General features: G+C 40.0%; 1 protein-coding gene across 1 annotated transcript in view; it reads left to right on the plus strand.

Annotated features, from left to right (window-relative positions):
* Nucleotides 1–23,884, plus strand: part of ERC2 (ELKS/RAB6-interacting/CAST family member 2) — a 630,778-nt gene that overhangs the window by 525,530 nt on the left and 81,364 nt on the right. Inside the window, exon 16 of the mRNA XM_063296431.1 lies at nucleotides 18,161–18,348. The gene's annotated coding sequence lies outside the window, so the exon portion shown is untranslated. The remainder of the gene's footprint in view (nucleotides 1–18,160; nucleotides 18,349–23,884) is intronic.

Raw genomic sequence — 23,884 nt, forward strand, 5'->3', positions numbered from 1 at the left:
AGTTCAAAAGCATTGATCTTCCTTCTCTCAGCCTTCCTTATGGTCCAGCTCTCGCAGCCATATGTTACTACTGGGAATACCATTGCTTTAACGATGTGGACCTTTGTTGTCAATGTGATGTCTCTGCTCTTAACTATTTTATCAAGATTTGTCATTGCTCTTCTCCCAAGGATTAAGCGTCTTCTGATTTCCTGACTGCAGTCAGCATCTGCAGTAATATTCGCACCTAGAAATACAAAGTCTTTCACTGCTTCTACATTTTCTCCCTCTATTTGCCAGTTATCAATCAAGCTGGTTGCCATAATCTTGGTTTTTTTTTTTGAGGTTTAGCTGCAAGCCAGCTTTTGCACTTTCTTCTTTCACCTTCATCATAAGGCTCCTCAGTTCCTCTTCACTTTCAGCCATCAAAGTGGTATCATCTGCATATCTGAGATTGTTAATGTTTCTTCCAGCGATTTTAACTCCAGCCTTGGATTCCTCAAGCCCAGCATGTCGCATGATGTGTTCTGCGTACAAGTTGAATAGGTAGGGTGAGAGTATACAGCCCTGCCATACTCCTTTCCCAATCTTAAACCAGTCCGTTGTTCCGTGGTCTGTTCTTACTGTTGCTACTTGGTCGTTATACAGATTCCTCAGGAGGCATACAAGATGACTTGGTGTCCCCATACCGCTAAGAACTTGCCACAATTTGTTATGGTCCACACAGTCAAAGGCTTTAGAATAGTCAAGAAAACAGAAATAGATGTTTTTCTGAAACTCCCTGGCTTTTTCCATTATCCAGCGGATATTGGCAATTTGGTCCCTAGTTCCTCTGCCTTTTCTAAACCCAGCTTGTACATCTGGCAATTCTCGCTCCATGAATTGCTGAAGTCTACCTTGCAGGAACTTGAGCATTACCTTACTGGCATGTGAAATGAATGCCACTGTTCGATAGTTTGGACATTCTTTAGTGTTTCCCTTTTTTGGTATGGGGATATAAGTTGATTTTTTCCAATCTGATGGCCATTCTTGTGTTTTCCAAATTTGCTGGCATATAGCATGCATTACCTTGACAGCATCATCTTGCAAGATTTTGAACAGTTCAGCTGGGATGCCGTCCTCTCCTGATGCCTTGTTATTAGCAATGCTTCTTAAGGCCCATTCAACCTCACTCTTCAGGATGTCTGGCTCTAGCTCACTGACCACACCGTCAAAGCTATCCCCGATATTGTTATCCTTCCTATACAGGTCTTCTGTATGTTCTTGCCACCTTTTCTTGATCTCTTCTTCTTCTGTTAGGTCCTTGCCATCTTTGTTTTTGATCATGCCCATTTTTGCCTGGAATTTACCTCCGATGTTTCTAATTTTCTGGAAGAGGTCTCTTGTCCTTCCTATTCTATTGTCTTCTTCCACTTCCACGCATTGCTTGTTTAAAAATAATTCCTTATCTCTTCTGGCTAACCTCTGGAATTTGCATTTAATTGGGCATATCTCCCCCTATCACTGTTGCCTTTTGCTTTCCTTCTTTCTTGGGCTACTTCTAGTGTCTCAGCAGACAGCCATTTTGCCTTCTTGGTTTTCTCTTTCTTTGGGATGTATTTTGTTGCCGCCTCCTGAACAATGTTGCGAACTTCTGTCCATAGTTCTTCCGGGACCCTATCTACTAAGTCCAGTCCCTTAAATCGATTCTTCACCTCCACTGCATATTCCTTAGGAATATTAGTGAGCTCATATCTAGCTGATCTGTGGGTCTTCCCTAATCTCTTTAGTCTGATCCTAAATTGTGCAAGAAGAAGTTCGTGATCTGAACTACAGTCAGCTCCAGGTCTTGTTTTTACTGACTGTATAGATGTCTGCCACCTTTGGCTGCAAAGGATGTAGTCAATCTGATTTCGGTGTTGTCCATCTGGTGAAGTCCACGTATAAAGCCGTCTCTTAGGTTGTTGGAAGAGAGTGTTTGTGATGCAGAGTGAGTTGTCTTGGCAAAATTCTATTAGCCTATGTCCTGCTTCATTTTGTTTTCCCAGGCCATGCTTACCTGTAATTCCAGGTGTCATTTGACTGCCCACCTTAGCATTCCAGTCTCCCATGATGAAAATAACGTCTCTTTAAGCGTGTTGTACAGTAGGTGCTGCAGATCCTCATAGAACTGCTCTACTTCAGCTTCTTCAGCATCTGTGGTTGGGGCGTATATTTGGATCACTGTAATGTTAGATGGCTTGCTCTGAATTCGAATTGAGATCATTCTATTTTGGGGGGGGGGGATTGTATCCAAGCACTGCTTTAGCCACTTTACTATTAATTATGAAGGCTACTCAAATTCTTCTGTGGTCCTCTTGTCCACAGTAGTAGATCTGGTGGTCCTTTGATGTGAAGTGGCCCATTCCAGTCCATTTCAGTTCACTGACGCCCAAAATGTCTATCTTTAATCTTGACATCTCACCAATAACCACATCCAATTTGCCCTGGCTCATAGATCTTACATTCCAGGTTCCAATGTAAGGTACATTCTGTTCCTCCCCAGTAGCATTTTGACCATCTTCCGACCTGGGGGTCTCATCTTCTGATGGTATACCGACATATCTCTGGTTGTACTGATCCATTTAGTTTTCACGGCAAGAATACTGGGGTGGGTTGCCATTACCTTCCCCAGGGATCGCATTTAGTCTGACCTGTCTGTCATGACCTTCCCATCTTGGGTGGCCCTTCACGGTTTAGCTCATGGCATCATTGAGGTGCTCAAGCTCCAGCACCATGACAAGGTAACAATCCTTTGCTGAAGAAGCAGTCCAATAGGTTCATATATTCTACAGAAAATTCTAGGCTACTAAATTTGGCAGCTACTAAATTCCAGCTACTAAATTTGGCAGGGCTTTCAAATATTGTTTGCAACCATTTCAAAATCAGCCAAGAGTACCAAAAAAAAAATTCCTTTATTTGAGCTATCCTACACCAGATTTCCCTAGCTCAATAGACAACCAATCCAATGATTAAGCTAAATTCATGCACTGATATATTTCCTCCCATAATAAGACAATTTATGACATGGGTGTCCAAAGGGGAGCTGGGTGGGATGACAACATATGTATTATGAGGTCATCACTCATAGGCCCTGACTTACATACTGCACTAATAGAATCATAGAATTGTGGAACTGGAAGAAACCACAAACAAGGATCTTCTAGTCCAGTCCTCTGCAATATCATGGCTCTTACACCATCCTCCACTTACAAGCCTTCAGAGATGGAGTACTTTCAACTTCCCTAGGTAGACTCTTCCCCTATTGTAAAGATCTCTCTGGCAGGAAGTTTTTCCTGATTTAAATGAAATCTAGGTAGCTGCAAATTGTATCTGTTATTTCTGGTAGTAGTTTCTGTGACAATGGAAAATACATGTACTTCCTAACTATGGCAGCTTTTTATGTATTGTCTTCTTAGGCATTAGTGAATAAAAAGGGACAGAAATTGGACCTTTCTCTCAGAAGATCTTACTGTTTGCTATTTATGGTATTTTATTTTATTGTGATAAAGTATCACATAAATATAATATAATGTAATGTAATGTAATGTAATGTAATGTAATGTAATGTAATGTAATGTAATATAATATAATATAATATAATATAAATTTCTTAATTAAAACAAGTAAACTGTTTACTCAGGACATGAAAAATAAAGAAGGGACAGTGTTGCTTTCATAATCAGGAAGGATATAGGACAGACAGTACTTAGGTACAATGCAGTCAATGATTGAGTAATATCAATTAGACGCAATGGTTATCCACGTTTATGCTCCAACCACTGATGCAAAAGAAGATGAACTGATGAGTTTTACTGTCAAGTTCAATCTGACATTGACAGAACATGCAAGCGTTGGAGACTAGAATGCCAAAGTTGGAAATAATAAGGAGGAAAATGTTGTTGAATTTGTATAGCTGAAGAAACAGAAATGAAACAGAAGAGTGTGTAGGTTGAGTCATGGCAACTGGATTTCTTTCTTTTTGGTTGAAACGTTTCGCTGCTTGTCCGAGCAGCTTCTTCAGTCTCTTCAGAAAAGCAGCGAAACGTTTCAACCAAAAAGAAAGAAATCCAGTTGCCATGACTCAACCTTCAGATAATTCCACCTGGATGACTGAGAATCTTCATCGACATGAAGCAGAATGTTATATTTGTTTCTGCCAATTCAATGATTTCTTCATTGCTGACGTATTCTTCAAACAACCAAAACAATACCTATATACATGGACATTACTAGATGGATAATACAGAAATCAAATTGACTATATTAGTGGTACAAGGTAGTGGAAGGGCTCAGTCATAACAGCAAAGACATGGCCAGGGGCTGACTGTAGAACAGATCATGAGCTATATATTGGTGCAGGCTTTCATGACTGGCATCAAAGAAGCAGTGATGAGTTTTTGAGCTGAATGGCCATGGACTAGTTTTCTTTTGTTCTGATGTTTCGCCAGCAGCTGTGGCTGGCATCTTCAGAGGCAGAGTGAGTTGCTTTGTGATGTCACTCTTGGCAGCTCAGAGGCAACTAAGCTGGGCAGACTGGGGTCTTGTATTTGAACCTGCTGAGCTAATCTCTGATTCATTTATGTCATATGAGTCCATGAAAGCTGGTCCCTGATTAGTTCCCCATGAAATTGGTCTATTTTGAAGAAATGTCATGTTGAGCACCATCCAACCCGAGTTCCTTTAAGCACTGATTATTTAAACACTTAGGCTTCTGTAAATGTGTCCTTTCTTCCTCAGTGGGATTATTTCAGACTGAACTATCCTTAATTCCCTTTTTAAGAGGTCCAACTGGCTACAACACCTTTGCCTTTAAGTTTTTTCCCCCCATGGTACCTTCCTTAGTTCTTACATCCTCCTTACATCTTAGTTTATTAAAAGTGACCTTTCTAAACTCCATAGTTGTGTTTGACTTTTTTTTAATCAATATTTTTGGTAAAAAGAACTCTAACAACATGTGATCGCTTATACTCATTTTTCTATCACTTTAATGTGTTCAGGCAACTCTTTCCTGTTACTAAGGTCCAAATGCAAAGTAATGGATCACCTACTACCTACCTCAACCTCTTGAAATATAAAATTATCACCAATATAAGTCAGCAATTTATGTGACATATTCAAACACTGTTGGATAGTGATCCCCATCACTATCACTACCACTTCATGGTTTTGTTTTGTTTTTTGAGGCTTTGGTCATCTACCACTTCTGACTGTTTGGTGGTCTTTAGGAGACTCCTAGCAAGATATCCCTTCAGTTAGGTTGCCCTTTTACCTTAACCCAGAGGCTTTCAACACTCATGTTACTATCAGTCCAACAGACCTCTGTACAGATAAGTTCATTCCTGATATACAATATTACATGACCATCTCTTTTGTGTTGCCTGTTCCTGGGAAGCAAGGTGGACCCATGAAGACCAATGTTCTACTGGTGAGATTTATCCCACTATGTTTTTCTAATCCCTGTAATATCATATTTGCCTGAGCTGATCAGATGAAGTCCATCAGGTAAAGTCTGTGGCTCACAGTGACTTCTATTCTAGTCCCAGAATTCACTAGGAATATACAAATAAACCCTGTTGAGTACATAATTGAGGTGTTTGCACAATTACATCATGACACACATCATTTGAATATCATTGTGATTTGTTATAGATGTTGCTGAACATATTATTTTCATGATGCATTTTTTGTAATTTGTTTTTTGATGAAGACCATGAAAAATTAGTCAATCTGTGTTCCAGCAGAAGATAGACTCAGAAAACTATACAAACTAGATCTACTTATATTCCATTAAAAGGCAGGCTGAAATAACTCATCAATTTATTTACCAGTTGTTTCTGTGTCTGAGTCTTTGAACTACCTAAAGCTGCTTTCTGTAAAGCTGAGCACATACATTCAGTGAGTTTGGCAAAATCTCAGTAGGTATTTATTATCAAAAAAAGGTGCTTCTTCTCCAGCAATGTCCATTGGCTTACTTTCTGATGCATATCTGTACAAAGCCCTGGGAAATCATATGGTTTGAAGCACTGTCTCCTTCAAGTCTCAGCCAGTTGTTCCCTGGCAGAACTGTGATATTGGGTGTAGCTTTCACTGCAGAATGGCAACATTAAATGTTAATTCTCAGTCCTGTGAGTCTATGTGCTTCTTGATCACTAGATCAAAAAGTTCTTTGAAACTAATGATTTTATTCTCCCCTTGTATTACTTTGTGACCAATCAACCAGATTAGTCACCATTGCCTAAGACATACATAGCCTCAGTTTATAAGGAGAAATTATACTTCCAATGCATTACAGATTCTTTCCACTCATGTTCTGAGTACTTTGTTCCCAACATCCAAAAATATTGTGCCAACTCATTAAATAAGGTAAGGATTGGTAAGGAATGGGACACCATAGGTATCTGCTAGAAGACTACAGAGCTCCTAAGACTATTTGCAAGACAATAATTCATTATATCAGGGTAGGTAGACTGGTTGCAATCATAAAGTTTACCTAAAATAATTGGATAACTTGCTTACAGATTAAAAACATGTGTCAGCTGTATCCCTTTATATTTGAGGCCTTAGAATTAATTGCTGTCAGCATAGAGTAGACCAAACAAAAATAATTTGCCTCAGTTCACAGTAAAGACAAATCAAATAGGAATGAGGATAACTCTGTTTTGTGTTTTGTAAGTCAAGGAGTTAATTGTACAGAATCCAAAAACTGAGGCAGAGTACTATATATGGCAACAGCGATGGATCTGTATAAAATTATAAGTAATACTTTGAAAGACAGAGTGAAAAAGCTCTCTGGATTCCACAAGGTTAGTCTATCTCACTCCAACTGTCCTCCCTCTGGGGCTGATTTAAAGAGGATTGAAGAAAGGTCAAAAATATATATTGGAAAAACATTCCATTTGTGGTAGACCAACCTCTGCATATAATGTATATTTTTTATTTACTTATGTTTTTATTTTTAAAACCCATGCTTGGACTGCAGGCAAATGGTAATTGGACTTGCTTTTGCTATATACAATTCAGTAGGATTTGCTTTTGAGTTGTCATGCAAAGGATTGGACTGTTAAAAAGGCATCCTTTTATTGCATGGGTGGGGAACCTATGGCCCAATTTCATGAAGCCCTTAGCTCAGTTTCAAAACCTTTCCTGAAGCCTGTTGGTTGGGAAAGAAAACAAAAACTTTATCGGGGAAAAATCTCACATACTGTTGGCTCTAGTCTCATTCATAGCTGGTTTAGTTACACCAACCGTGTAACTATTCCTCGAATAGAATACCCTGTAGGAACACAACAGAAATAAAAAAGACTGCTCACTCCTGCTGATGCTCTGCAAAAATGCATGCAAATTGTGGTTTGCTTGTGCAACTGATATTGATACTTGGTCACTTGAGAAAGTGACCAAATTCAAAGGGATGATTTGATTCAGAGGAGATTCCATGATATACCCCTTCAGATTGAATTTCCAAGGCACTGAATCAACGAAGGTGCCCAGACCACTTTAGAAAGATTTTAAAGTGATTCATAAGTCAATTGATTGGTGCTTTCTGGCTTTGCAAACACTCAGGGTTGTAATTTTCCTTACATGTATTTACAAATTTGTATGGTTGTGAATGAAATTATGGGTTCTCTAATAGTGACATGAATAACTGGCTAATGATTTTTAGCACCTCTGCAAAACCTGCCTACCACTGTGGGGAGGACAGAAATGCTGCCTGATTTGTGTCTCACCCTTCTGTTACAATGTGTTTAGGCAGGGTTGCTTGGAAAGGGAGAAAGAAATAGAGAGTCTCTTTTATTCTGCTAATTTAAATGTTGCTTGAGAGTAGGCTGATCAACAGGTAAGACCAGCAGGTAGGAGTGTGATACTATCTCTCAGATCGTGTGTCCAGTTTGTCTGCAGTTCTTCAGCAATTCCAACCCACTTATGTTTCCCCCACTCTCCCCAATAAGCAAAACAATAACAACCTGTTTTGTTTCTGATACTTATCTCTGTTTGTTATGGGTTGAATAATCTGTCTTCTTCATTGTATTAATAGATCTGGGCTTGAGAATATACGTACAGTATATGTATATAGTAAACTCTGGGAGACAGTGGAGGATAGGAAGGCCTGGCATGCTATGGTCCATGGGGTCACAAAGAGTCAGACTCGACTTAACGACTGAACAACAACAAAAATATGAATATGTACATGTATATCACATACACATAAGACAGACATTTATTTTGGTCATAGTATATTATATAAGCAATACCAATAATGTATATATTTATGTATTATAGCGCTTTACAGTTTTGTATTTTTATTTATGTTTTATTGTAAACCGCCCAGAGTCCCTTTTGGGAGATTAGCGGTGATAAATTTGATAGATAGATAGATAGATAGATAGATAGATAGATAGATAGATAGATAGATAGATAGATTTCTCAGACATTCTTTTAAAAAATATTGCAAATGACTTGTCTGAGCATGAATATAAATGAAATAAAATGAAGTGAGGCAGCAGTCACAATGTGGGTTTTGACAGGGAAGTGTGGGCAAGACGTGGGCTTTCCTCACCACCAGTGCTCTTCCAATGCTGTCTGTTCCACCCAAATGTGCAGATGTCATCCCTATGAGGCAGACCAGACCAAGAAATAGACTCCATGGAAGACTAAAAGCTACTTTTATTTAGATTGACTACAGTAACATAATCTTGCAAGTTTGATTGTGCTTCCCCTCTTCCTTCCTTTATAATAATGTTAATTAGGGAGGTGTCTGAGATACTTTTGCAGATCTTCTTTATTCTTTGGGCTTCAGCCATGTTTACATCCTTGTCACTTTGGCAACAGTCTCACTTATCTCCCTCAAGCTCATCCTCTTTACTCTGTACAGCAGATGTGTAAATGTGGCTCTGGGGGAGCTAGCTCCTGTGCCATTTTCATCAGAGTAGGTGGGAGAACACCTGGAGGCCATGGAGTGGCAGGAGGCAATCAGCACCATCGTCCTACAGCACAGGAAATGTTGGTGCTTGCTGGGAAGGAGAGAGAGCTCACAGTGGAAGAGACCCTTCTGAACTCTCCTTCTCAATCAGTGAGCAGCAGTGTTGTTCCTTCCATTGAGCCTTGGCAATAAGGTTGCAGAGGAGAAGGCAAGAAGCATACAGCTTCTGCATGGGATTGCTTTGAGCAGAGAGAAGTTAACACCCCCCCCCACACACAACCTTTGTACTCCCTACAAGTGCAGGATCAGCCATGCCAAGCATGTAGGGTACCCGATCACATTGCCAATATTTTTATATTTGAAAAGACAACTGTCCCTTGGCCTAGCACTGCTGCCCATGGGTAGTAGCATCAGTAAGGGAAAGGATTCTATTGCAAGCTGCGTCTGATAGTCCTCAAGGCAAGCAAAGAAACCTAGAGGATAGGGAAAATGCTAGTATTAGACAAACAACTCTTTGGCCTGTAGAGCATGAAGGGTTGCTGTACTTTGGAGTTAGTGACTCCAGAGAAGCCACATCCTTATGTACCTCCTTGAGCCTATCAATGGTGTCCTCTCTGTTCTGCATGGAGAGAGAACTTGAGGTAGGTAGTGTAGGCAGCAGAGCCACACAATTCTGCAGTTTACCTGATGAATGGAGCTGTAGAAGTGGGGGCCATGCTTACCTTTCATCACTGAATGAAAGGTGGTAGGAGAGAATTGGGACCCAGAAGGTAGGCTACTGGTGATCACTTCTGTATATGAGCTGAGAGTCTCCTCAAACTGTATGACGGAAGGGTTGTTTGTAGGGTATGACAAGCTCACTCATTATTTCAAGATTACCAGTAATGGTGCTGTCATGGTAAAGTTGGTGGAGAAAAGGTATTCACTGCTCCACAAGCATCCACTGCTCCATTCACATGTTCCACCAATGCCTGGGGAAGAACAAGGCTAGTGCTAGTAGTGTAAGCTATCTCATAGAATCAGCATTAAAAATGCACCCTTTTCACCAAAGTGTAAAAGTTAAAAACTGACACCCACTCTTAATGGGACAGGAGGTTTCAGTAGGACACCTGAACTGGGACTGAACCTTCTGGTCAAGCAGCAGACCATTCCTGAGGCCTCAAGTCTTGAATTAAACCACTGTTTCCCTGTTTGCTTAGAGCAAGTTTTTTGTTTGAACATGGTATGAATGGGTACAAAGCTCTTGGTCAGTCTTGCCCCAAAGTTTTCCACTGTTAAGAATAGGCTATCGCCAGAATTCTCCTCCAAATACTTTCTCTTGCTTGGTATAGGGGAAAGTTATGAACAATGAACAGTTAACCTTAACAGTTCCTTCTTCTAGAGATGCAGGAGATACAGGACTACCAATAGGCCATTTCCCCCAAAGCTTTTAAGAATAGGGGACAATGCCTATTAATTGGCTTCTGCCAGCTCTTCCTCTTTCTTCAGACCTGTCTAGTGCAGATGCTTACCTGTGAAAGCTATTTTGTCTTTAAACATGAGCCTTCATCTGCCAGCTTCACCACATATTGCCTCTGAATCTCAGTTTCACACTGAGTATCTGATTCCCTTCAGATGTATGGTAAGCCTTAGCCATCTTTGACGAAGGGGGTAGGGAGAAGCAGGTGGGGATCTGAGTGTTAAGATCTCGAAAGGCTAATATGGTTGGTCCATTGGCAGAGGTTTCTCAGGCCTTTGTTAATGGATATATTTATATTTATATATTTCCTATATATACACACACAAAACACACACACACACACACACACACACGCCAAGATCAGGACCAGAGCCCCTGCCCTGATCACTGTAGGTCAACAAACTTAAGAGGCTTCTCAGTTTGACACATGTCTGTAAGGTAAGTCTGTTGGTAGCCATAGTCTTACAATCTAGCTCACAGATTAATTTTTATATAGAGATTGCTACATATGCAAAATCAAGCAGAAACAAGTTAAGGGTGAATAATGGTTAAGCTTTTTTTTTTACTGTTTTCTTAGAACATCTTTTCCAAATGTTTTGTATGTGCAGACTAGTGAGACAAAGCTCAGCATTTGACAAAACAGAACTGAAAACCTAGTGAGCAGCAGACTAATTAATAACAAATTCCCAGCACAATCTGACTTTGTTTTATGAGCAAATGAATAATTAACATTTCATGCTGAATCCACAGGCCATAAAATGAAACAGAGCACTATCCCATGCAAAAATTTCATATCAGAGGAGTTGTAGATGATTCCTTTAACTTTCTTTTGAGGATAAATCCCTTTTGGTTTTGAAAGAGCACATTACATCTTTAATTTCCAGCTTACAAAACCTCACACATAGAGCAGAAAAAGAATTTGCCCAGGAATCCAAATATGGAGATATTGAAAAATACTAGATTAGATGAACTGCGACAGAATAGCAGCAGGAGTTCAACTTTAAAAACAGCAGGATCTTGTTCTTTGCAGGCATGAGTGACATATTGCAAGCAAAATGGGGGATGAGGTGGGATGTTTAGCTGATAAATGCATGCTTTATATTTCAAAAGGATTTGATTTAAAACTCTGTGAAAGCATTGGGTGAATCCTGTAGACCTATATTTTGAAAGATTCATTCTTACTAATTTGAATGAATAAAGAATAATATAATCTTAAAGAACAAGAAACAATATAGGGTAAGATTCAGAGGATAAGCAGCACGGAGTTTGAGCTGTTGCTATTGTGATGTGGTATCTGGTTCTGTATCAGAAATCCCCAGCTTGGCACCCTCCAGATGTTTGGGGATTATAGTTTCCAGCTTTCCTAACCAACATGGCCAACAATAATGGTTGGCTGGCTGGGAATTCTGGGAGTGAGAAGTACAAAACAAATGATAATGTTCGAATCTGCTTATAGTTCATGAAGAACAGAATGTTTGGTTTTCACTGGAATTCAGAAAGATTAAATTTCTCAAGTGACTATAATCCAGAGAGGAATAACTATATTTGGTTCTTTTCCTGTCCTCTCAGTCATTATTCCATTTAGAACTTGGTTTGGTTTACCTATTAATGTAGACTTGCCCAATTTGCATTTCTACTCTGTGAGGTGGGGTGTAGTTTGTACCTCAAGAACTGTATACAAAAGTCTGTGTACTTGGAGAATGTATAAATTAAAAAAAAACATTTTATTAAGAAAAATCACTTGCAAATGTACACATATAAAGAATAAAAAACTGAAGAAACATTACAAAATTCAGGAAATGTGTATGATTTTCTGAGCAGATTTTGAATAAAACTGTACCAGGATGTATAATAAAATGAATCAAATTGATGATTGGAAAAAAGAGGAAATGGAATGAAATCAGCTTTGACAGATTCATCCATCCCTAAAAATGAAGTACATAAACATTGCCCAGAGAACTGAAACTATAATTTGTAATACTAATTCTACTAATCCAAACAGGATTTTCTTCTCTATGGATAGAAAAGGTTGTATTTCCTTTCTGCTGTAACTTATAACACAATAAAATATATTATGATTGAGATGCCACATGATATGAAAAGATTTCATTTTAAAATCAAAATTAAATATATGTGGTGGGATAATCTAGAATCTTTCTTCTCTAAGGTTCACTTTCTGTGAGATATTGTTTTATAGACAGACAGACAGACATAGATATATAATGTTACATAGCCTCACATAGTAAGATTTGGGAGGTAATGATGTTGTAAAGTGTTTGTTTCTTACTTTACTCTTTTGAGTTTGCTGAGTTTGCTGAGTAAGAAGACATTAAGACATTCTCTGTTCAGTTAAGGAAGACTAGTGACTCTTTGAAAGCCAACTAATTCCATACAGTAAGAGGAAGGAGAAAGGTCTAGAGAAAGACTCAGCAGCTGTTCTGGACTTTATTGTATTCAGCAGCAACTGGAATTTATTTAAACTTCTGGGAAAAAAATACTGGAGAAACTGGAGAAAGAAAATATATGTCTCTCTCTAAGTTCCCAATCTCAGGTTATGGGTTGTCCATGCTTAGATCCCATGTCCATACTGAGTCATCCTCTCTCCTGGGCAACTTATTTACCGCTGCACTCCAGCAGGACACAGCTGAGGATTGCTTGGTCAGTCAAGAAGAAGACATTTTTTGGGGGTTTTTTAGCTGTCATAAAGGAAGATGGGGGGCTGCCACTTCTTGTTTGGGTGTGTAGTTTGGGAGAGTGAAAAAACCTCTGTCATAGCATGATTAGAATCAGAACTTGGGGCATTACACCACGTCTTTGTACCCATTCTTCCTCCCTGACATTCTTGGCTGTGGAGACAGGAGGTGAAGTACTCATGAAAGAGATGGACACAAGAATGGAGCTGGTCTAGGCTACACTGAACAGGAGAAAGTTCTTACCTGAAACCATGCACATATAAGTGTTACCTTGCTTCTGCATCAAATCAAGGGATACTATTTGCACAAAAGCCAACAGATATAATATTGTATTTGTTCTTTTCTTCTGCAAACATTTGCCCTGAGTGTGGATTATGTGCAGGAGACTGGCATCTTTTAAGCAAGGTCTGCAGTAGATACAGCTTATTTTGAGCCCTCATCTTAAGAGTGTCCTGTATACTATAATGCCTGAACAGGGTTTAAAACTATCAAACGTGCTGCCATGCCACAAGGCTTTTTGGTGAGCTCATGTAGAATCTAAACAATTTAGATAATCATTTTACAGTTCTCCTATCAGGAGATGCCTCTTTTCCTGTGCACAGTGACAACATGTATGTTAATTGGCTAAATAAATTGATTGCTACATGAACTTATGCAAAGTAGCATAACTTTTGGTAACAGTGTCAGCTTCATTGTGATTACATTAATAATGACTATTTATTACTTTTTCCATGATAACATTTATTATAGGCATTACAGCACATATATACAGTGCTGCTGGATTTTATATTTTATGTTTATTTTATTTTATAGAGTTATTTATATTGTAATTTATGTGTTTTAATTCTGACTGTAAACTGCCCAGAGTCCCCTTTTCGGGAGAGATGGGCAGTGATAGAAATTTGAAATATAAATAAATAAATAAATTATACTATTCTGCATATTATTCCAGAATATTTGTTATGCTTTATTATATTATGTATTTTATGAACATTGGAGATGAGGAGTAGTAAGAGTGAGCATATGTACCGAAAGGTATTGATTGTTTTCTGATTTAGGCAGTAAAATTTCAGTAAGCAATAATCTATCCAAATAGTATTCTTACAATTATAACATATACTGTAAAGGGTTCTACAGTATTTTATTGATGACTAAATAGTAATCATCACTGGATTTATTTTATATTACATTACACGTCAATGATCCCTTGACAGCATTAATTTGATTAACATTTAGTTCCTCTATTCCTTGATTTTAAACCTTGATCTTTCAGTTTGTAATATGAAATCTCCCAAGGCTGCTGAACAAACTGAGCTAGATCCTGCAGAATCAAAACCTATATGTTCCATTACATAGTTCATTTTAATTATACAATTATGGTGTTTTTAACATGTGAAAGTGAAAGGTCATTATTAGATGTAGATGTTCTAACAAGAAAAGTAAAAATAAGCCTGTGTTTCTTTGGAATTTTATACAATCTGTTTAGTGAGATCTATCCTTGACCTTGGACACTGAATGATTATACCAAATAATATAGTGCTGTTACGGTTTCTCAAATCACAGAGACACCTTTGTAAATCTTCATGTGCAGTTTAGCAAAGGCTTAATTTAGATTTAGTATGTTGCGTAGGTAATCAGTGGTGGGAACTTAACTGACAGCAATTTAGTGTGATTGGGGAAGGTAATTGCATAATTACCAGTAGTGTTTATAAATGCAGAAGGATATTTTTATTGGGAGAAAAAAACTAATTGCTTTCATACTAAGAAGAAAGCTAAATAAATAAGTTTGTTGTTACAGGTTAAGAGGATATGCTGCACTTCTTTAAAGAATATATTTATTTAGCAGTTTAGATTTTCTATTTTGTTTTAAAGTTGTACAAAGTAGACTACTATGTAAATATAGCTGGTTTATCAAATAGTGATTTTACACATTAAAAGCTATGCAGAGCTCAACAGAATTGGCTTTTAGATGATCCAGAAGACATTTTTGATGAATTTTGGATTATAGTCTGAATAATAATAGTTTTAGGACTCTTCCATGTAATGATGCTTTGAGCCAAGCCACCATTTCCATGGTTCTTGTGCTTCCCCATATTTCATAGATTTCTCTGTGTTATTGTTATTATACATGGAATTGTGATTAGCCAGTAAGCTAGTTGCTGATTTCAGTATAAAAATTATCTGATGGTTCAGTTACTTAGAGCCCTTCAGACATCATTTTAGTCTCTCAGCAGAATGCCCCATCTACTGGCCAATTTGATTATGTCAAAGCTACCCCATTTCTAAGTAGGTATTCTCAGCCCTCTCTCACCATATTCCTATCAAAGGAGAACCTCCCCCCCCCCTCTGAAATGTACAATGTTGCTGACACTCTTCTCTCATTGGGAATTTCAATAGCTCTTTTGCAGCTTATGGCCTGTTTTCCTTGGGAGAGATTTCCCATTCAACATATAATTTGGCCGAACAAATGTTATAGTTTTATGAATGGTTCCCAGGGATGTTATCTAGCTGGCTTGGTCTGGTTCTTGCAAACTAGTTGTTAAATTTTTTTGGGAAGAGTACAGACTCTCTCTGACACAAAGGCATGCGCACACATGCACACGCACACCCTCACCAGAGAGGAGTGTTTTCCTATTTATCAACAGTCCCTCATCAGTAAGACAACTGATCTTCTTTCTCTTTCTTAAGTCTTAAAAGCACGAAGTACATCTGTTCCTGTAGCATCAATGAGTGGCAACTTAAATCAGCCCCTCATTATCACTCTGAGGTACAGCACAGAAGAATCCTGGAGCCAAATACTTGAACAAGCTCCAAGTCTCAGATGTGCTTAAATTGCAATTCTGCCCGCTCATGATGGCATTTCTGCTGCCAAGAGCACTCTGGGAAATGTAGTACAGGGGCAGCTGGACTTGGAAAGGACTTGTTTCTTCCTTGAAAATTGATTTATTCCTTTTCTGTCTAAGCTTTTCTTTGATAGAATCCCTCCAAAGCTAGTTTGTTTTTCTTTTTTCTTGAGAAATAACAGGTAAAAACACTTCTGTCTATGTCAGTGTGTACAAAAGAGCCTTTGGGGTTTGGGGTATGTTTCTCCCCAGGCAAAGAGTAAAGAAATCCCTTGGAAATAAAGAGCTTCGAGCAGGAAGATAAAGCAAAAGTCATTCATGTTTAGGATAGACCCTTATTTTTCCCAATCTTCTATTTGCTATCCAGTCAGAAAGCATACATAGTGTAGTACATTTAGATTCAAATAATTTCAAAATTGAGCATTTGCCAACCAATGAAATAAATGCATGCAGAAAACCCTAGCTAGTTCAGATCTGTGTATCTAACTTAGTGTAGGATTATATAAAATATCAATTTACGTGTAATGTTATATTGAGATACTCTTCATTTGCTTCCTTGTTGACTCACTAGAGACGTGCATCAATGTAATGAAAAGGCTTCAGTGTTAGGGTTCTCCTGAGGCACTTGTGACAATTTAAGTTTGAGACCCCTGATATATAGTAACTAAGCTGGTAAAAGTATTTTGGGACATGAGCCAGAAAAAGCCCATAAGCAATTTTTTCCAAATCTAGAAAAATAATAAATAATCAATGATTTCCTGCCCTTTCACGGCACTCAAAATCTGCAGCCTGAGACTGCTTCATGCTGCCTGAGGGTGGGCTTCCCTCTTTCATCACATCTGACAGTCTATCAACATGTTTATTTATTAATCAAACTTTTTTTCTAAAATGCCTGTTCAGCTGTATGCTTTTAAAAGTACTGGTATTGAGATACTTCAGTGCAAACAGAAAAAAGTATTAAAAATCTGATAAATTGCCTCACCCCACCCATCATGTGGCTGGTGGAAGAAAAGTTACATAGCAGACAGTTTTCTTCTCCAACCGAGAGAAATGTCTGGAAAGCTGCCATTGTTATATCCTTGATATCTACTTTTTGAGGCAATTGGTAGGGCCAGCTCTGGAAAAGATTTTATATCATCTCCCTCCCTCCCTCCCTCCCTCCCTCTCTCTTGCCTTTGAGTCAGTGTTAACTCTTGGTGACTGCCTGGACAAGTCCCTGAAGTTTTTTTGGCAAGGTTTTTCAGAAGTGGTTTGCCCTTGCCCCCTTCCCAGGGTTGAGATGGAATGACTGGCCCAAGGTCACCCAGCAGGCTTTGTGCCTAAGGTGAGACTAGAACTCACAGTCTCCCAGTTTCTAGCCTGATGCCTTAACCACTACACCAAACTGGGTCTATTTAACTATCTTTAGGTCATCTTTAAATCTTTAGTATGTTTGACTATTTTGTTGCTCTTTAACTATTTTGTTGCTCTTTAAAGTGACAAATGCATACATGGTATTAGTGATGCATGATAACAATAGAAGAGAATATCTGTAGCTCAGGGTTGAACTGTGAAGTCCTTGGTGCTCTCTGAGCTTGGTTGGTTGCTTGCAGACGTTTCATTACCCAACCAGGTAACATCATCAGTGTGAGTTGAGTGTGGGGCTTGTTCCTTGGTTATATACAGTAGTGTACAGCATACAATAGCATACAGTATGCATGTTAACTTACAGACAATTTTTATAATATATCTTGTCTGGAAGATTCTTCTGTGTAAAAGAGTGGTCAGTTCTGCAACTTAATATGTGAAACATAATCCTTTTGACAATGGCAGGAATATTATCCATCCAATTCAACGTGGTCTGTATGAACCAATTGTTACATTTATTTTTTACACTTCCTGGGATTTTTCCTGAGGGACATCAGAGTGGATCATGGCACTGATTCCTCAATCCAGTCAGCCCAAGCATCATGCATCATGCACATCTATATCTTGTGTGTGTGTGTGTGTGTGTTCATACATGCACTTGTTAATATTAGCAGTCTTACAATCCTGTAGCTAGTTGGCAGTCATGGTAAATTATCATCAAAACCAAGTATTGCCTAGTGTAGGTAATGTTTTTTCAGGTTAATAACTGAAAATCTTTCAATTCTATTCTTGTATTCTGTCTTCTGATAAATGCATTGCTCTTTCTGCTTTTATGCATCAGTTTTGCTTAGTTCCATTTTCAAGCAAAATATTATATGTCAGCTTTGTTTTTCTTGACTAGATGATCCAGTCACTGTTGGAGGCACATGGCCACGGCAAAATCTCATGCAGTACATTGATCACCAGTCCAACCTTTGCCTAGAATGTGATCCCCAGTTCCTTCAAGAGGTCCAACTTTATCTGTCTTAAAGAAGAGGAGGAAGGAGTCATCTGGAATAACCAAGCATCAGAGCTTTAACACCAGAGCAGGTTAAATCCAAATTTATAACAGTGTCCTACATGATGACCTTTATCCACGGGTGATGCTTGTAAACATATACATTCATTTTCTAGGAAGTCCCCAAATATGTGATTGTAATATATCCTTCTAGAAAGTTATATTTCTCACAAGCTCTAGAAGCATATAGAATGTAGCTTCCTTGCACATTTTCTTCTTTACTGTAAGGAAGAGTGCTTTCATATGGACAAGGCATTTGTGGTTTCATTTACTGTCTTAAGGACTGCCCCCTAGGAGACTAGCAGAGCCCACCCACAATCTGGAATATGTCCAGCTTTTTCTCTTAGCAGAAGGTGAACCCCTGACCCTGGCAGCCTGAGGCAAAAGTGCTGCCTACTGAGCCACTGATACCAGGCCATCAGCAAGTTGAAAGACCAGCTGCAGACTTCAGAGAGATAATTATTTCAGTGTGTAAAGGTTTGTTGTGGAGGTTGCAGCTCACACAGATGGCATGACAAAGTGGATGTGTTGATTTTATGTATGTATGTATGTATGTATGTATATAACTTCTCCTTTATTAATATAAACTTTTTTAGATTAGCAATTGGAGACAGAATTGCATTACAAGAATGGGAATTAAAACAGTTGCAAGCAAGAATCAGAAATTACACTAATAATTTCTCAAGAACAAAACAAGCACATTTTGACAAGGACATGGACATTTTGATAATGCTGAAGTGTTTTGGTTTTAGTGAATCGGGACCAACATTCTATGCCCACTTACTTGGAAGTAAGCTTAATGATCTCACTGGGTTTTAATTCTGAGCACACCCGGGTAGGATTGCACTGTAAATCTTGATAAAAGTATACTTTTTATTTTTATGTTAATGTACATAATGTTAAAAATTTGTAGATAATTTTTTTAGCTGTATTCATTTAGGCAGATTCCTATTCAGTAGTCACAGAAAACTCATACACTTTAGCTTAAATCTGAATCCAGCTCAGCTTTAGCTATGTAATGAAATCAAGGAAATAAAATAGCCACAACTGGCAAATTCCACTATTTTCATGTGGACTAAGCAGATTCAGAGACCCTTTAATATATTTTAAATGAAAGCTAATTCAATTATTTTCAGTGCTGAAATTGTTGACAAATTAACAATCATATAGGTTTCTTTTAAAGATAATATGATTATGTCCACTTCACAATGCTATATACTTTGCTGCCATGTTCACATATGACAAAAACAGTGGCCGATCATAGGTCTTTATTACCTCTGTGTGTATGATCTACAACATTACAAAATGTGTGGTTCAATTTATCCCCTCCTCACAGGGACATAGCAGAGCTTGCTCTGAGATAGTTAAGAAACAAGTGAAAATGTGGGATATACATTTTATAAACCAATAAATTTGTCTTAATAGACTACATGACACCCTCTTGCTCTGTAAAATTGTTAGACTGTGGATTATTTTATTTATTTACATATGGCAGTAACATCAAAAATTGTCTTATAAAATGATGAGAGAAATGTATTAAGCCATTTTGTCACCCCAATAACCATGGAGTATTTTCATCACTCTAATGCTGCATACTACACTAGCTTTGGTATTTTTGTAAAAGAAAAAATATTTTAGTGTAAGGAATCAAATTTGATACTATTACTAGTTTATGTAGAATATACTAAAATTCTTTGATATGCTGTTTTGGAGTTGGATAGGCAGTTGCATGTGTTTTTCCCTGATGTGGTTATATGTAACGATTGCCTAAACCCAAATACTCAGTCTCACAAGCTCGGGCTTAAAGATAACTGATTTATTAAAGGAATAGTATGCAAATACAGAGAAAGCTGAGAATGAGCAAAAGCGCGCCAAATACAAACTTAAAAGCCTTGCTTGTGGGCAGGTCCCGCCCCGTCGCCCGTCAGGACGCTCCCCCTCCCAGGTGCTGAATGCCGTTAGACGCGCCTGGGAAAGTAACCTTGAACAGGAGCGCCCGATTGGTCAGATTGTAACAAAATTGCTCCTATGGAAAAATCCGAAGCATCGACTTGTACAACGAAAGGTTGAGAGGGGTTTGGATGCTGTAAGATTGGTTCGGTGGTAAAAAGTTGTTTGAGCGTTTGGAACGCTTGCTGACAGGCTGGAGTCCATTTAAGGAGCGCGCCTGGGTTCTTTGAACGTCGCGTATCCCCCTGTCCTTTAGTTTTTAACAGTTCAGTAAGGGGGAGGGCGATTTCTGCAAAATTTTGGGCGAATGCCCGATAGAAATTAGAGAATCCAAGGAAACTTTGTAATTGTCTCCTGGTACGGGGAGGCTCCCATGCTACAATAGCTTCTACTTTTGCAGGGTCCATTTCAATGCCCTGAGCTGAAATTCGGTAGCCTAGGTAATCGATTTGCGATTGATGAAACGCGCATTTTGACAGTTTTGCGTACAACTCTGCTTTTTCCAATTTAGCTAGTACCTGACGCACCAAATGGATATGTTCTGACATGGTTTCAGTATAGATCAATACATCATCCAAATATACTAGTACTCCCTTAAATAGGTGGTCATGCAAGACCTCATTGATTAACTGCATAAAAACCCCGGGTGCCCCAGATAAACCGAATGGTAAAACTTTATATTGGAAAGCCCCAAGAGGACAGTTGAACGCTGTTTTCCACTCATCCCCCTCTCTTATGCGAATGCGAAAGTAAGCTTCTCTCAAATCCAGTTTTGAGAGAATTTTACCTCTGGCCAGATGTGATAACATATCTTTGATCAGGGGCAAAGGATATTTATTTAATATTGAGACCGCATTGAGCCCGCGGAAATCGGTACAAAGCCTTAATGACCCATCCTTTTTTGGCCTGAATAGGACAGGAGCTCCTACCGGGGAATTAGCAGGCTCAATGAAACCCCTAGCCAGATTTTTGTCAATGAACTCCCTTAGCGTGGTAAGCTCTTTGGGAGACATGGGGTATATTTTTGGGTGAGGCAATTTTACATTTGGTAAAAACTCAATGGCACAGTCCGTTTTTCGATGGGGTGGCAAGCGATCTGCTTCCTTTTCCCCAAATACTTCAGCAAAATCTTGGTACTGATTGGGTAGCCCCTCAAGAGGTTGAAGTGTTTGTACAGTGGTATACGCTACCCCTCCACCCTCCATGTCCTCCAATAGGTCCTTTTCGGGCACTTTGTAAAATCCATCCGCAAACGTCACAGTTCTATGCAGCCAGTTGATGAAAGGGTTTTGTTGCACAAACCAAGGCATCCCCAAAATTACCAGAGGACCCCCCACTGGAGCTACCACAAATGGCAGCTTTTCCTGATGGGAGCCCATCTGCAAGGCGACCAGTCCCGTGGAAAGATTAACTGCTTTCCCTCCCGCCATAGTTCCATCCAACTGGGTGAAAATCATGGGTCTTGGCAAAGGGAACGTGGGCAGTTCTAGAGCCGCTACGACATCAGGGTGCATTAGAGAACGGGAGCAACCCGAGTCTAGCATGGCCCACACTTCCACCGTTTTGGTTTGTGAGCCCAGCTTAAGTTTAACAGTCAGTGTGGGAAAGTTTCCACTCACCGAATCATGGTTACGCCCGGTTTCTTCCACCTGCCCTAGGGCGCCCTTCAGGGCAGGTGGTAGGCTTTTCCCGCCGGCTGCTCGAATTGCAACTCTTCCTCCTCTTCTCCGAAGGGTAGGTCGGGGGGGTCCAGTTCCGCGAGGGCTGCCTTCAGTTTTCGCGGTGGAGCAGGAGCAGGCGTCTTAATCGCGGGTTTCGTCTGTCGTTCCTCTGGACGGCGTCTCGGGCACGACGTGGCTCGATGCCCTTCTTTTCCACATCGGAGGCACTGACCCTTGGAGAACCGTTGCTCCCTCTCTTCCTCCCAGGTTTTCGGTTTGGGGCGGCTGGCAAGTCCAGATGCGCGCGCTCCTCTAGCGAGACGTGTTTGTCTAAGCTCTTTGGTATGGGCATAGGTTCGTAGGGCATTTTCTGCGCTTCCCGCCAACTGAATCCACCCATATAGCGTTTTGGGATCATCTCTGCCCAGAGCCCATCGAAGGATTTCGGGTTCAAGCCCCTGCTTGAACAATTCGATGATTGTTGGCTCAGACCAGTCTTCCACTTTTCCTGCCAAGGCTTTAAACTCCAACGCATATTTGGCAACTGAGAGGGACCCTTGATAAAGTTTCCGCAGGTCATTTTTAGCCGTTTCTTGAGCTAGGGGGTCTTCGAAATGCTCTTTAAGTGCCCACAAAAATTCATCGAAGTCCTCTAACTCAGTTGCCTCAGCTTGGCATAGTTGCACATACCAATCCGCTGCCCTTCCTCTCAGCTTGTTGGCAATGAAATTGACCTTGCCGTGTTCAGACCGAAAGTTCCGACCCCAATCTTCCATATAATGCTTGGCATTCGTAATAAAGAAGGAGAGCGTTGCGGGATCCCCATCAAACTTCACTCCAAATGGTGGGAAGGTTCTTGCCGGCTCAGCTGGCTGTGGCGGTGCCGCGAATGACAGCGTACGCCGAGCCCCCACAAGTGGTCGATCCCTAGGAGGTCTTGCCTCTCGCTCTCCCCTTTGATGGGCTGATCGAGTCTTACTTCTCCCCCGGGTCGACAGGGTGCTGTGCCTGGGGTACTGTGACGGCTCTTCCTCCCAATCCTCCGGGGTGGGCTCTGCCTCTCTGGGCTGATCCTCTCTGGGTAGATCCTTGAGGATCGTTACTATTAAATCCATTTTATCTTCCAATGCCCTCATACGGGCCGGAGTGACCGGCTCCTCCTGGGGTTGGTTGGTTATCACCACCTTCGGTGACAGAGGGACTTCGTGCTCCCAGGCCAATTGGGGAGACCCCCTCCCCGTGGTTCTTTCCATAACAGATCTCTGTTCACTCCTGAGACTCTCCTGTATGGATGTCAACAGCTCGTCCAATTGGGTATCTCGCAACTCCCGACGTGCTGCTCTTTGCGCTCTCGAGGTTAGCGCTGGTCGGCTTTTGACCACCTCCCGCTCTTCTTCGCCTCCCTCACTTACGCGAAGTTGAGGTTCTGTCATCGCTAGCGTTCCCTCTTATCCAAGGATTGGATGGGGCCAGCGGAAAATGGAAAAAATGGATTCTCAGCTTTATGTAACGATTGCCTAAACCCAAATACTCAGTCTCACAAGCTCGGGCTTAAAGATAACTGATTTATTAAAGGAATAGTATGCAAATACAGAGAAAGCTGAGAATGAGCAAAAGCGCGCCAAATACAAACTTAAAAGCCTTGCTTGTGGGCAGGTCCCGCCCCGTCGCCCGTCAGGACGCTCCCCCTCCCAGGTGCTGAATGCCGTTAGACGCGCCTGGGAAAGTAACCTTGAACAGGAGCGCAAACCCAAACATGCATTCCAAGCCCTCAAAACAAGGGAGGGCAACAGAATGGAAAAACCCCGGGTGAAGGGATACGGAACAGAGAATGACATGTGAACCGTTACAATGTTAACCAGACATTAGAATGTGAACATGACATTATATCAGTTTTCAACAGCATTTAAACATTTTCCATACTATTGTAAGTAGGCCGAGAACCCTGACCCCACCA

The sequence above is a fragment of the Candoia aspera genome, chromosome 2, assembly GCF_035149785.1.
Source record: "Candoia aspera isolate rCanAsp1 chromosome 2, rCanAsp1.hap2, whole genome shotgun sequence".
In the NCBI taxonomy this organism is placed as follows: domain Eukaryota; kingdom Metazoa; phylum Chordata; class Lepidosauria; order Squamata; family Boidae; genus Candoia; species Candoia aspera.